Source organism: Rattus rattus, chromosome 6 (genome assembly GCF_011064425.1).
Source record: "Rattus rattus isolate New Zealand chromosome 6, Rrattus_CSIRO_v1, whole genome shotgun sequence".
Classification (NCBI taxonomy): domain Eukaryota; kingdom Metazoa; phylum Chordata; class Mammalia; order Rodentia; family Muridae; genus Rattus; species Rattus rattus.
Genome location: NC_046159.1, coordinates 41,601,259 through 41,616,252, shown reverse-complemented (window position 1 = coordinate 41,616,252; position 14,994 = coordinate 41,601,259). Strand labels below are relative to the sequence as shown.

At 40.0% G+C, this 14,994-nt stretch overlaps 1 protein-coding gene across 1 annotated transcript in view; it reads right to left on the bottom strand.

Moving 5' to 3' along the window:
- The window catches only part of Mgam2 (maltase-glucoamylase 2 (putative)), a 101,218-nt gene extending 87,715 nt beyond the window's left edge, over window positions 1–13,503 (bottom strand). The window contains exon 1 of the mRNA XM_032907215.1: window positions 13,423–13,503. The gene's annotated coding sequence lies outside the window, so the exon portion shown is untranslated. The remainder of the gene's footprint in view (window positions 1–13,422) is intronic.
- Between the last annotated feature and the right edge of the window lie 1,491 nt (window positions 13,504–14,994).

Here is a 14,994-nt window from a genome sequence, read left to right as displayed (position 1 = left end):
ATGGAGGAAGAATAGGAAAGAGGGAGGGAGGGAGGGAAGGAGGGAAAGAAGGAAGGAAGGAGGAAGAAGAGCAGCAGGACTTAGGAAGGGAAAGGACCGGTATTGTAGGGTGGGTCAGAGAGTGTAGTGCAAAAACTACTGGAAGGCAGGCCCTGACTTAACAGAGGTGACCATCATCTGGGAGGTGCTGAAGAATGAATGCTAAACTACCTGGCTCCTTTGCTTACAAGTCCACAGCCTAGGGACCTGAAGGGCACTGCCAGAAAGCTGAGGTTCCCTCACCCTATCTGGAGGACAGAGAGTCCTGCCAGTATTCTGAGGCTGTCTCCCAGATCCCTGACCCAGAGTCCTTGCAGGAAAATACAGACTGGAAAGCCTTGTCCTCTGTGAGGAGCCAAGAAGTGATTTCTCTCTTTCTAAAACCTGCCTTACCAGCCAAAATCAGAGGTCCATTTGTGGCCACAAAAGCATATTATATTTTCCCCTAAAAGTGCTCAATTCCTTTACTCTAACAGTTTCAAGTTTTCACAGCATGCCCAGAAAAATCAATTGTCATGACTTAACAGTAAACGGCTACTCAAATTTATAACAATCTAAAATTGAGCTAAGGTATAATTAGAGCTCAATTCATTCTTTAAAACACTATGCATTGCTTCTTAAAGGTAATCTTTGTATTTGGGAATTAAATAGTCCACTGGAAAAATGCCACTACAGTAAGAACATGCAGGTCACTGCACAGTCAAAAACATTTAGTGGTGCACAGCTCTGACTTTTGGGGGTGACAACTGAATAGGAAATATATCCCAGGGTAGGGTAGCTTTGAGAACTTTGAGCCTGGCCTCACTCCCATTCACCCTGCTTTGTGCTTCCAATTACAGGTGTGGCCTCTCAACTTCCTGTTTTGGCCATCAACCTGCTTGCTGCCATGTCTCACACCCATGATGGACTCTTAGGCTCCTTTTAGAATCATAAATTCAAATAAATTCTCCTTTCTTTCTGTTTCCTTGGTCATGCTATTTTATGACAGCAAAGGAAAAGTAACTAGAACATGTCCCATATTCTTCATTCCTTAAGGCCACAGACTTCTATTCTTTGTTCCATTTCTCCTGTCCTCTTGGAAAATGTTATCTCTTACTGGAGACTGGCCTATGTCCCAATGTTTGTTCTATAATTTGTCTTTTCTCCTTATCTCTATACCATAAAGCAAAGGAGCCAAATTTTCCTTTCTGTAATGATATTTTGTCTGAACATAGAGACTAGATGGCTTTACCACCTCCTCTCATTTTCAGGATATCAGTTAAAACTCAAGTTCTTAAGTTTAATCATGGTTAAATATACTTAAATGATATCATCTCCACACAGGAAAAGTAACTGTTTTATGGAAATTACCTCATCTCCTACCTCTCAATGCAAACAAGCTATTCTTTAAAAATTATGCCCAGTGAGTGAACTCTATCGTCCTGTGTGGAAGATGAATTTCTCTTGTCAAACCCTAATTCCTGCTGTTATTTTCTACCTCTTAGCATAACTGAGCTTCTCAAATACCCTTATTCTGTCCATCTGTTCTTTCTTTTGTTGCATTGTCAAGCTCTTCTTCCAAAGCTGCTTATTCCATTGACGGTGTAGAGAAAACCATCCTAATGTGTCAAAAATTTTGCTCTATCACAGCTTTCTTTTTCGTTTGTGAGCTATCCTTCCAAAAAGGTAAATTCTGTGCTGTGGATGTAATACACTTAGCATGCTCAAGGCTCTGAGTTTGAGTTCCCTGCACATAAATCCTGTGGGGAAGAGAGCAGACCGCCAAGGAGTGCAGACATCTTGAAATCACAGGACAGACTGCCACCTCTGCACACCTTGGCCCACATTCCTGGTCCAAGAGGAAACTGCACAGTCAGCTGCTGATACCCGCAGTTCTGGTCTGCACCAGGACCAAACTGAACTGGCCAAACAGCGCCCTGCACCCAAATCCTGTGGGGGAGAAAGCTGGCCCTCAGAAGTGTGGATACTCCTGAGAAGCCAGAGGAGAATATCCTCTGCCCACAGTCCACACCAAAGAGAGAATCGCATAGTGCCAACTGTGCCTACAGTGTGCAAGGACCTACATGAGCAATCAGGGGCAGGACCCTTTGATTCCTGCCTGCAACTAGAGTAGAAGACATTTTTTCAGGAGCACTGACACACCTTAAATCAGAGCACCTGTTCTCAGGCAAGGCTGAAAGAAAACACGGAAACAGTTCTACAGGAGTGCTGATACAGAGGCCTATAGCAGGGTCAAGTCACCCTCAGAAACAGCAAGACAAGCAAACACCAAAGACAACCCAATGGCTAGAGGCAAGCACAGGAACCTAAGCAACAGAAACCAAGACTACTTGTCATCTTCAGAGCCCAGTTCTCCCACCAGAGAAAATACTGGATATCCAAACACCCCAGAAAAGCAAGACTTAGATTTAAAATCACATTTTTTGATAATGATGGAGGATTTTAAGAAAGACATAAAGAACTCCCTTAGAGAAATACAGGAAAACACAAGTAAACAAGTAGAAGCCCTAGGAGAGGAAACACAAAAATCCCTGAAAGAATTACAGGAAAACATAATCAAATAGGTGAAGGAATTGAAAATGGAAATAGAAACAATAAAGAAAGCAAAATGGGAGACAACTCTGGATATAGAAAAACAAAGGACGAGACAAGGAGCAATAGATACAAGCATCACCAACAGAATACGAAATAGAAGAGAGAATCTCAGGGGCAGAAGATACCATAGAAAACATCGACACAACTGTCAAAGATAATGTAAAACACAAAAAGCGCCTAGCCCAAAACACAGGAAATTCAAGACACAATGAGAAAATCAAACATAGGGATAATAGGTATATAAGAAAGTGAAGACTTCCAACTTAAAGGGCTAGTGAATATATTCAACAAAATTATAGAAGAAAACTTCCCTAGCCTAAAGAAAGAGATGCCCATAAACATACAAGAAGCCTACAGAACTCCAAAAAGATTGGAGCAGAAGAGAACTTCCTCCCATAACATAATAGTTAAAACACCAAATGCACAAACAAAGAATATTAAAAAGAGTAAGGGAAAAAGGTCAAGTGACATATAAAGGCAGACCTATAAGAATTAAACCAGACTATGAAAGCCCGAAGAACCTGGACAGATGTCACACACACCCTAAGAGAACACAAATGCCAGCCCAAGTTACTGTGTCCAGCAAAACTTTCAATTAACATAGATGGAGAAACCAAGATATTCCATGACAAAACCAAATTTATGCAATATCTCTCTACAAATCCAACCCTACAAAGGATAATAGATGGAAAACTCCAACACAAGGAGATAAAGTACACCATACAGAAAGCAAGAATATAATTTCCTTGCAATGAAACCAAAAGAGAGACAAACATAATTCCACCTCTAACAATGAAAATAACAGGAAGCAACAATCACTATTCCTTAATATCTCTCAACATCAATGGACTCAATTCCCCAATAAAAAGACACAGATTAACAAACTGGATACACAATGAGGACCCAGTATTTTGCTGCCTACAGGAAAAACACCTCAGAGACAAAAGACAGACACTACCTCAGAGTAAATGTCTGGAAAACAACTTTCCAAGCAAATGGCCTGAAGAAACAAGCTAGAGTTGCTATTTTAATATTAAATAAAATTGACTTTCAACCAAAAGTCATCAAAAAAGATAAGGAAGGATACTTCATATTCATCAAAGGAAAAATCCACCAAGATGAACTCTAAATCCTAAATATCCATGCTCCAAATGCAAGGGCACCTACATTCAGAAAAGAAACCTTACTAAAGCTCAAAGCACACATTGCACCTCACATGGTAATAGTAGGAGATTTCAACACGCCACTCTCATCAATGGACAGGTCATGGAAACAGAAATTAAACTGAGAGGTAAAGAAACTAACAGAAGCTATGAACCAAATGGATTTAACAGATATTTATAGAACATTTCATCCTAAAACAAAAGGATATACCTTCTTCTCAGCACCTCATGGAAACTTCTCCAAAATTGACCATATAATTGGTCATAAAACAGGCCTCAACAGATACAGGAAGATAGAAATAATCCCATGCATCTTATCAGATCACCACGCACTAAGACTGGTCTTCAATAACAACAATAATGACAGAAAGCCCACATATATATGGAAGTTGAAGTCAATGACAACTTGGTCATTGGAGACATAAGAAAGAAATTAAAGACTTCTTAGAATTTAATGAAAATGAAGATACAACATACCCAAACTTATGGGACACAATGAAAGCTGTGCTAAGAGGAAAACTCATAGCTCGGAGTGCCTGCAGAAAGAAACAGGAGAGAGCATATGTCAGCAGTTTGACAGCACACCTACGAGCTCTAGAACAAAAAGAAATAAATAAACCCAAGAGGAGTAGAAGGAAGGAAATAATCAAACTCAGAGCTGAAATCAACCAAGTAGAAACAAAAAGGACTATACAAAGAATCAACAAAACCAGGAGCTGTTTCTTTGAGAAAATAAACAAGATAGATTATCCGTTAGCCAGACTAACTGGAGGTCACAAAGAGTGTATCCAAATTAACAAAATCAGAAATGAAAAGGGAGACATAACAAGAGAATCTGAAGAAATTCAAAAAAATCATCAGATCCTACTTCAAACGCCTATATTCAACACAACTGGAAAATCTGGAGGAAATGGACAGTTTTCTAGATAGATATTTGGTACCAAAGTTAAATCAGGAACAGATAAACCAGTTAAACAACCCCATAACTCCTAAGGAAATAGAAGCAGTCATTAAAGGTCTCCCAACCAAAAAGAGCCCAGGTCCAGACCGGTTTAGTGCAGAATTCTATCAGACCTTCATAGAAGACCTCGTACCAATATTATCCAAACTATTCCACAAAATTGAAACAGATGGAGCACTACCGAATTCCTTCTATGAAGCCACAATTACTCTTATACCTAAACCACACAAAGACCCAAAAAAGAAAGAGAACTTCAGACCAATTTCCCTTATGAATATTGACACAAAAATACTCAATAAAATTCTTGCAAACCAGATTCAAGAACACATCAAAACGATCACCCATCATGATCAAGTAGCTTCATCCCAGAGATGCAGGGATGGTTTAATATATGAAAATCCATCAATGTAATCCACTATATAAACAAACTCAGAGATAAAACCACATGATCATTTCATTAGATGCTGAGAAAGCATTTGACAAAATTCAACACCCCTTCATGATAAAAGTCCTGGAAAGATCAGGAGTTCAAGGCCCATATCTAAACATAGTAAAAGCAATATACAGCAAACCAGTAGCTAACATCAAACTAAATGGAGAGAAACTTGAAGCAATCCCACTAAAATCAGAGACTAGACAAGGCTGCCCTCTCTCTCCCTACTTATTCAATATAGTACTCGAAATCCTATCCAGAGCAATCATACAGTGAAAGAAGGTCAAAGGGACATAAATTGGAAGGGAAGAAATCAAAACATCACTATTTGCAGATGATAGGATAGTGTACTTAACTGACCCCAAAAGTTCCACCAGAGAACTACTTAACCTGATAAACAACTTCAGCAAAGTGTCAGAGTATAAAATTAACTCAAACAAATCAGTAGCCTTCCTCTACTCAAAGGATAAACAGGCTGAGAAAGAAAGCAAGAAAATGACACCCTTCACAATAGTCCCAAATAATATAAAATATCTTGGTGTGACTTTAACCAAGCAAGTGAAAGATCTGTATGACAAGAACTTCACGTCTCTGAAAAAAGAAATTGAGGAAGATCTCAGAAGATGGAAAGATCTTCCATGCTCATGGATTGGCAGGATCAATATAGTAAAGATGGCCATTTTGCCAAAAGCAATCTAAAGATTCAATGCAATCCCCATCAAAATTCCTACTCAATTCTTTATAGAGATAAATTTATCAATTTGCAAATTCATTTGGAATAGCAAAATACCCAGGATAGCAAAAACTATTCTCAACAATAAAAGAACTTCTGGATGAATCACCATCTCTGACTTCAAGCAGTATTACAAAGCAATAGTCATAATAACTGTATGTTATTGATACAGATACAGGCAGCTAGATCAGGGTAAGAGAATTGAAGACCCAGAAATGAACCCACACACCTATAGTCACTTGATCTTTGACGAAGGAGCTAAAACCATCCAGTGAAAGAAAGATAGCATTTTCAAGAAATGGTGCTGGTTCAACTGTAGGTCATCATGTAGAAGAATGCAGATCAATCCATTCTAATCACCATGTACAAAGCTTAAGTCCAAGTGGATCAAGGACCTCCACATCAAACCAGATATACTCAAACTAATAGAAGAAAAAGTGGGGAAGAGTCTTGAACACATGGACACTGCGGAAAATTGCCTGAACAAAACACCAATGGCTCATGCTCTAAGATTAAGAATCGACAAATGGGACTTCAGAAAACTACAAAGTTTTGTAAAGCAAAGGACACTGTCATCAGGACAAAATGGCAACCAACAGATTGGGAAAAGATCTTTACCGATCTTACATCTGATAGAGGGTAATATCCAAAATATACAAAGAACTCAAGAAGTTAGACTCCAGAGCCAAATAACCCTATTTAAAAATGTGGTACAGAGCTAAACAAAACATTCTCAGCTGAGGATTATCGAATGGCCAAAAAGCACCTATAGAAATGTTCAACAGCCTTAGACATCAGGGAAATGCAAATCAAAACAAACCTAAGATTCTACCTCACACCAGTCAGAATGACTAATATCAAAAACTCAGGTGACAGCAGATGATGGAGAGGATGTGGAAAAAGAGGAACACTCCTCCATTGTTGGTGAGATTGCAAACTGGTACACCCACTCTGGAAATCATGCTGGAGGTTCTTCAGAAAATTGGACACTACCTGAGAATCCAGCTATACCTCTCTTGGGCATATACCCAAAAGATGCTCCAACATACAACAAAGACACATGCTCCACTATGTTCATAGCAGCCTTATTTATAATAGCCAAAAGCTGGAAAGAACCCAGATGCCCTTCAACAGAGGAATGGATTAAAAAAATGTGGTACATCTATACAATGGAGTACTGTTCAGCTATCAAAAAAATGACTTCATGAAATTCATAGGCAAATGTAATGAACTAGAAAATATCATCCTGAGTGAGGTTACTCAATCACACAAAACCACACTTGGTATTCATTCATTGATAAATGGGTATTAGCCAATAAGCTCGAATTACCTGATGCAATCCACAGAGCACAGGAAGCTCAAGAAGAATGATGACCAAAATGTGGATGTTCCCACTCCTTCTTAAAAGGGGAAAAAATATCCATAAGAGGGAATATGGAAGGAAAGTTTAGAGCAACGACTCAAGGAATGGCCATTCAGAGCCTGACACACATGTGGCCCATATATATACAGCCACCAAAACTAGATAAGATTGATGAAGCTAGAAAATGCTTGCTGAAAGGGACCAGATACAGATCTCTCCTGAGAGACACATCCAGAACATGTCCAATACAGAGGTCAATGCTAGCAGCAAACTACTGAACTAAGAATAGGACATCCTTATGGGGAGTTAGAGAAAGTATTGAAAGAATTGAAGGAGCTTGCAACCCCATAAAAACAACAATGCCAACCAACCAGAGCTTCCAGGGACTAAACCACTACGGAAAGACTACACATGGACTGACCAAGGGCTCCAACTGTATGTGTAGCAGAGAATAGCCTTGTTGGGGCACGAGGGGAAGGGGATGCCCTTGGTCCTGCCAAGGTTGAACCCCCAGTGCAGGGGAATATGGGGGGGCAATAAGAGGGATGTATAGGGGAAATTCCTGTATGGAGGAGGGGAGAGGAGGGAATGGGGCTTATGGACAGGAAACCAGGAAGAAGAATAACGTTTGAAATGTAAGTAAAGAAATATGTCTAATAAAAAATTAAAAAAATAAAGTAAAATAAATGCTAACAAAAGGCTCTGAGTTCAGTCCTTAGCACAGCTCTGATGTCCTAAGCACCACAGGCTTGTAATCCCGACATTGAGGAAGTAGGCACAGGAAGGTCAGAAGTACAAGGCTGTCCTCTACTAAGGAGTAAATTTGAAGCCAGACTCCTACTTTAAATTCTGTCTCTAAACAGACAACAAAAAGGTAATTCTACACTATTCCAAACTCTCATTACTTCCTCATGTATTGCTGGCACAGCTTGCATTTCCTTCATTTTATTGAATATAATCTTACCAAGTCACCAGCATCTACATTACCAAATACATGGGCATTGTCTTAATTGTCTCACCCAACAAACCACTCTTTTCCTCTCATCTGCTAAAGTATTCCATTTATTGATATGCTCAATATTGAGTTTTCTACCTAAAGTTCTCAATCCTTTCCAGTTTCCTGTTAGTTTTCTGTTTTATTTAATGCTGATATTCCTCATAAGGTCACAGAGACTCCTTTTAAACCATTTACTCTCTTTGAGGAATGTCTGTCATTCATTTGACCCCATATAACACCTGATAACAATTCAACCTATATTTCTAACCTAAGGATTAAAGTTCATATATTCAATGATTCTGTTAACACTTCAAAAGTTCCTAGGTTTAAACATTACACAATCCTTCCTTTTACCCTGCTTCACAACTCCTTCTGTGATGGTTTATATATGCTTGGCCCAAAGAGTGGCCCTATTAAGAGGTGTGGCCTTGTGGTGTTTCACTGTAGGCATGTACTTGAGACCCTTATCCTAGCTGCCTAGAGGTCAGTCTTCCACTAGCAGCCTTCAGATGAAGATGTAGAATTCTCACCTCTTTCTGCACCATACCTGCCTGGATGCTGTCATGATCCTGTCTTGGTGATAATGGGCTGAACCTCTGAATCTGTAAGCCAGCCCCAATAAAATGTTCTTCCTATAAAAGTTGCCTTGTCATGGTGTCTATTCACAGCAGTAAAGCCCTAAGTAAAACATAGGTTGGTACCAGGGACTGGGGTATTGCTGTGATAGTCCTAACCATGCTTTGTTTGGAAGAATGTGAATTTAGGGACCTTGGATTTGGAAAGGCTTGGAATGTTCTAAGTGGGGCTTAATGAGCCATCCAAGTAAGACTATGAAAGACTTTGTTGCCGAATACGATTTAGAGCTGGGCAGATCCGGCCCAAGAGGTTTCAGTGGAGAAGAACTTCAGTATGTCCCTAGAAACTGTCTTTGTAGTATTTTGGTGAAGAACATGACTTTTTGCCCTCGTCTGAAGAGTCTGCCTGAGGCTAAGGTCTTCAAAGAAATTAAATTAAATTAAGGGAGTGGTGACCATGGGGTAAAATCCCATTCAGCTAAATTTAAGTACAAGCATGGTGCTAAACGCCTTTAATCCCAGGACACAAAGCCAAGCAGATCTCTGAGTTCAAGTTCAGCTTGGGGCAGAGCAAGTTCTAAGTAAAAAAAAGCTTAAATTCAGGCATGGTGGTACATGCCTTTAATCTCAGGAGACAGAGCCATTTAGATCTCTGAGTTCAGGTTCAATCTACAGAGCAAGCTCCAAGACAAGATTAGGTGAGGAGGGAGTTGGAAAACAGAAAGCTGATAATAGAATAAGGAGTGGCCAGGTTCTAATCCCAGAAAGTAGGAGAAAATGGTGGCTTCAGCCATGTGTCTCTGGCTTTAGTGTCCAGAATCGAAGTGACTACTGGGACAATTGATGCTGGTTGGCTGGAGCTAAGAAATTAGTGGTGATTATGAAGCATCTCTGAGGTGAAATCTGGGAAGTGTTTTCTGAGAGCACAAAGAGATAATGTTTTATAGATAGCCAAGGTTGTACCTTGTGCTACAAGTGTACTTGGTAATGTGTAAGAGTAACCCAAGTGCTACTGTTTTGAAGGCATAAAGGGACCATGAAGAGCAGCTGAGGCTTGGCACTGTGAGAAGCCATGGAAGGCCATTGGTGAAGGTGCAGCCTTAGCTGCAGTTGACGGCCCAGGACTGAAGGGGTCCTGCAAAGGATTTGAGCCTTAGCACCATGAAGACAGCCTGTGAGATGCTACTGGTGAAGTTTAGTTGCAGCAAAAACCCCAGCATATTGGAGATGCCAGTACCATGGGATGATCACCAAGAACAGCAGTGGCAATGGAGTGGATCAACCTGAACTACAGAGGGCAGAGCTGGAGAAGTGATTGCAAGCCCTTTGGAGGAGCCCAGAAGAACATATGTGGATCCCAGACATTGAAACAAGAAGCTGTAACATTGGAGTTGCCTTGGATACCCCAAGATGTTTGAGATGCCAGCGCCATAGCCTATCTCCTGAGGAAAGTTACTAATGGAGTAGAAACAGCCCAGGAGAAAGAAGTTTGTTACAATCAACAAAGATGAAAATAGGAGTTGGGAGAACCGAAGACTACTTGGACATCAGCCATGAAGATGCAGTTTGGAGTTTGCCCAGTGGTTTCCTGTCTTGCTTTGGGGATTACAGGTAAGTGATTTGGCTGAATCTCAGACGAGACTTTGAACTTTGGACTTTTAACATTGTTGAGACTGTTATAGACTAGGAGGACTTTAGAAGTTGGACTAAATGTATTTTGCATTATGCTGTGTTTAGGTATAGCCTCCATAGACTCATATGTTTGAACAAGCTCATGGGGGCCAGGGAGTAGAGTGTGATGGTTTGTATATTTGGCCAAGAGAGTGACGTTATTATGAGGTGTAGCCTTGTTGGAATAGGTTTTACACTGTGGGCCTGGGCTTAAGCCCCTCACCCTAACTGCCTGGGAGCCAGTATTCTGCTAGCAGCCTTCAGATAAAGATATAGAACTCTCAGATCCTCCTGCGCCATGCCTGCCTGGATGTTGCCATGTTCCTGCCTTGATGATAGTGAACTGAACCTCTGTATCTGTAAGCCAGCCCCCATAAAATATTGTCCTTATAAAAGTTGCCTTGGTTACGGTGTCTGTTCACAGCAGTAAAACCCTAACCAAGACACCTACCAACCTGACCAATTATAGCTCATATAATAATAATTTGAATGAAAAATTTATATTTTCTTTACTTATCTTTTAAAATAAATGTATTTCCAACAGGCAGTGAGCAGTTCAATTGGTCTATTTTCCCTGTAACTTTCAGTTGTGTTACCAATGACCCAACACAGATTAAGATTCCCTATAGTCACATCTTAATGGTGGTCTAAACCATAAATGCATTAGCCTCATGACCAAAGTCTTTGTGATTCCTCCTATGCCAAGTTGTTTAGCCTCTTTCCTTCCCTGTGTTCTCAGACAGTAAACAACCACTTAGGCAATGATAATAAAAAAAGTCAGTGTAAAAAGGCAAGCATTCACATTTACTTTTTGTGTTAATTTTGCTTTTTCTCTGACTTTACATTCTCCTTCACTCCTGTCCTTTAGGACAAATATATTAAAACCTAGAAACATATTTTCATAGAAGTAGGTAATTCCATTTTTAATTGAGGTGACATTTAACTTAGTAGGTAACAATTCGAGAAAAGAAAGACAAATGAGGGGCAATAGCTAACAAATAATTTGCCAAAATGAGTTTAGGGAAAAACTTTAGCTCTCGGAGAAACTGAAGCTGGGGGAATGAATTTGAAAGGGTTTACTATTCTTAGTAACCTAAGCCCATTGGCTGACTATCTGCTACTAAATTATCGAAAAGGTTTACTCTCTGTTACATAGGAGTTCTATTGGGCTGGAGCTGGAGCTGAGCCATCAAAGCACTTGACTCTCAAGCATGTGGTCAAGAATCCAAATCCTCAGAACACAGTAAAAGCCAGGTTGGCATGCTGGCTCTCCTATGATTCCGTCATGGAAATGGAGAGATCCACAGAGCAAGCTGGCTAGCAAGACTAGCTATATAGGCAAACTCTGAGTTTGACAGAAAGATTCTGACTAATGAATTAGAAATCTGATGAGGTAAAAAATGTTTCCTGATATCAGCCTTGGGCATCTACATGCAAGCAGGAGCACAAAGCATGAATACACACATTACATGACATGTGCAGTCACACACATGCAAGCATGTACATACGTCCTCTCTCTCTCTCTCTCTCTCTCTCTCTCTCTCTCTCTCTCTCTCTCTCTCTCTCTCAAACAGCAGTTAAAGAAAATAGAGAAAATTATTGTCATTTTACTATCATTAAATCTATGCAACAGTTTAAGCAATCATCACGTTTCCCATTTCATAAACAATGTTAAAGAATGTCTGTATAAACATGATTCAAAGTAAAACTGAGGCAAGAACTTAGAGCCACTGCTTCTTCATATAGTACTTGAGTGCTTTGTCCACATCACCCAGACTACAGATCTTAAAGGCATAAATAAAACAATTCTAAAGGTGGTATTTAAGTCTGAGAAACCCACTGCAAACACTCATAATTCGTGACTTTGTTTCTTGGGATTCTTTAAAAAAAATTGTTAATCATTTCATTTATCTACATCTCATACGATATCCCTCTTCCCAGTTACCCCTCAACCAGCCCCCCATCGCACATCTGCCCTCCCCCCTCCCCTTTGCCGGGTATGAGAGTGCTCCCCAACTACCCACACTCTCCTGACCCACCCCTCCAACACCCCCCTATGTTGGGACATCAAACCTCCCAGGACCAAGGGCTTCCCTTCCCATTCCTGTCAGGCAAGGCCATCCTCTGCTACATATGTATCTGGATCCATGGATTCCTCCAGGTACACTCCTTGGTTGTGGTCTAGACTCTGGGAGAACTGGGTGTTCAGGCCAGCCTATTGTTTCTTAAGCACACAGCTCATGGGCAGTATCAAGACAAACACACAGGCAATTGAATAGCCTTTCTCCAAGTACTATTTTTCTACCTAGGGAGAATTTTGTTTCCAGCCTCTACATAATAGAAGCAGGTGCCATTTCAAGGTCTCCTTAATCTTCCTGAAGGGAAGATTCTACAGGGTAGCTCAGAAAATTTGAGGATCCTATCATCACCCTGACACAAAAGCTATTGTCATCAAGGCAGAGGGAAGATGTGAAAGGATTCATGGAGGCAGAAATTCTTCCCCATCTAGAAGTCCTTAGACTGAAACACATTCACCTTCCTCTGAATCCCTATCACCCTTGACTAACTTCCACAAGGATTCTAGTTGTTTGTCCCTCCCACTGTCAGAGGGACAGCTTCCATTAGACCTTTTGGCTACACATACATATATCACATACAAAGGCATGCACACACACACACACACACACACACACACACACACACACACATACACACAGCAGAAAGACATATACACCATCTCTCCATCCTATATCTCACCCTCATTTTTCATCCTCTATGAAGAGAATAAAATACAAGGTACAGAAGGAAATTGTGACTATCTAAATAACTTCGCAAACCAGTAGCAAAAATAATTTACAAAAATAAAGAATTTCATGTGCTCCAAGTACTTACCTCATTGCCAACTTGTCGTTTTCTTTGCCGTGTCTGTCCCTGCGTGACTCATATGGAGCACTGAGCAAAGGTGACAAGGCTAATAAAGCCAGCTTCTGTCACAATTGATTTACAGCCCTATATAATTGAGAGCAATTGGAGAGCAGGTGTGCTTTGACCAACAAACAATAACACAGTTCTCCCATGCTCTGTGAAAGGGAGACAGAGACCTGTGTTAATACATAGGGAAGGGAAGGTTAGGATTTTTCGGTTTTTTTTGTTGTTGTTGTTGCAGTGGTTGTTCCTTCTTTGGTTTTTACTCACATTTGACTACTTTGCACTATGTTTCGCTCAGTTATCTGCTCATCTAACATAAAATATGCAAAAGAAGAAAGACTCTTATCAACTTTTCCATAGTTATATCCAGTGCTTGAAATCCATAACATACCTCTAGTTTTTTGTTAATGTCTAGCCATTAGTTGACTAAGTAAAAATAAATTTCTTGTGCTTGTCATATGGCCTCTGTGTTCATTTTTGTCTCCCAAAGTCTGTTTGCATTGAGTCTTTTATTAAATCATTAATTAAAATATGCTTTCTCCATCATTATTTACATTTTTACAGATTTATCTATTATATGTATATGGCTGTCTTGTCTGCATACAGGTATGTGCACTTAGCATGTGCTAGGTTCCCACAGAGCCATGGTTCTTAACCTTTCTAATACTTCAACCCTTTAATATAGTTCCTCACATTGTGATGACCTCCAAACATAAAGTTATTTCCATTGTTACTTCATAATTCTACTTTTGCTACTATTATAAATCATAATATAAATATTTGCATTTCCAATGGCCTTTGGCAACTCCTGTGAAAGGATCATTCATCCCTCCCCCAAAGGGGTCTCAACCCACAGATTGAGAACTGCTACCACAGAGGGCAGAAGAATATCCGCTTCCCCGAAAGTTACGTACATATGTGTGTTAGCCACTGTATGGATGCTGACAACCAAACCTGGATCCTCCACAAGAGGAACAAGTGCTTTTAATAACTGAGCCACCTCTCCAGCTTTCCTGTACCTCCTAATTATTCTAAATAATCAAAACACTAAATAACCATGAAGTGTCATTTAAAAAACATCTCTGGTGGATACTTCTCATGCCTGCAATGGCTCAGCACATTTCAAAAATGTTCTTATGCTCACAGAATTTCTCACCATAAGAATTTTGCCTCCCCAAGAAGGAAGACATTTACCTTATGTCTGTTTCAGCATAACTTAGCCTTTGTTAGAGGGAAAATGCACCTGCACCCCATCTCAAATTGGGAAGATACATTGGTCAAAGTTCAAGAAAAGAGATTTATTGCTACAAAACTTCCTGCTATGTTTTTTTTACGATTGTTCCTTCTCAACTCTTCATGAGTTCATGTTTGTGACATTATTCATGTTGACATGGTGACACACAACCCACACTAAAATGTACTTACAAATTATAAACCAACTAAATTCACCTTTCAGTTTTATAATTAGCAGTTAGGAGAAGTTGGATCCTATACTGAGCTGATTCATGAAGAGCTGTTAGACATTTTGGAGGGGAG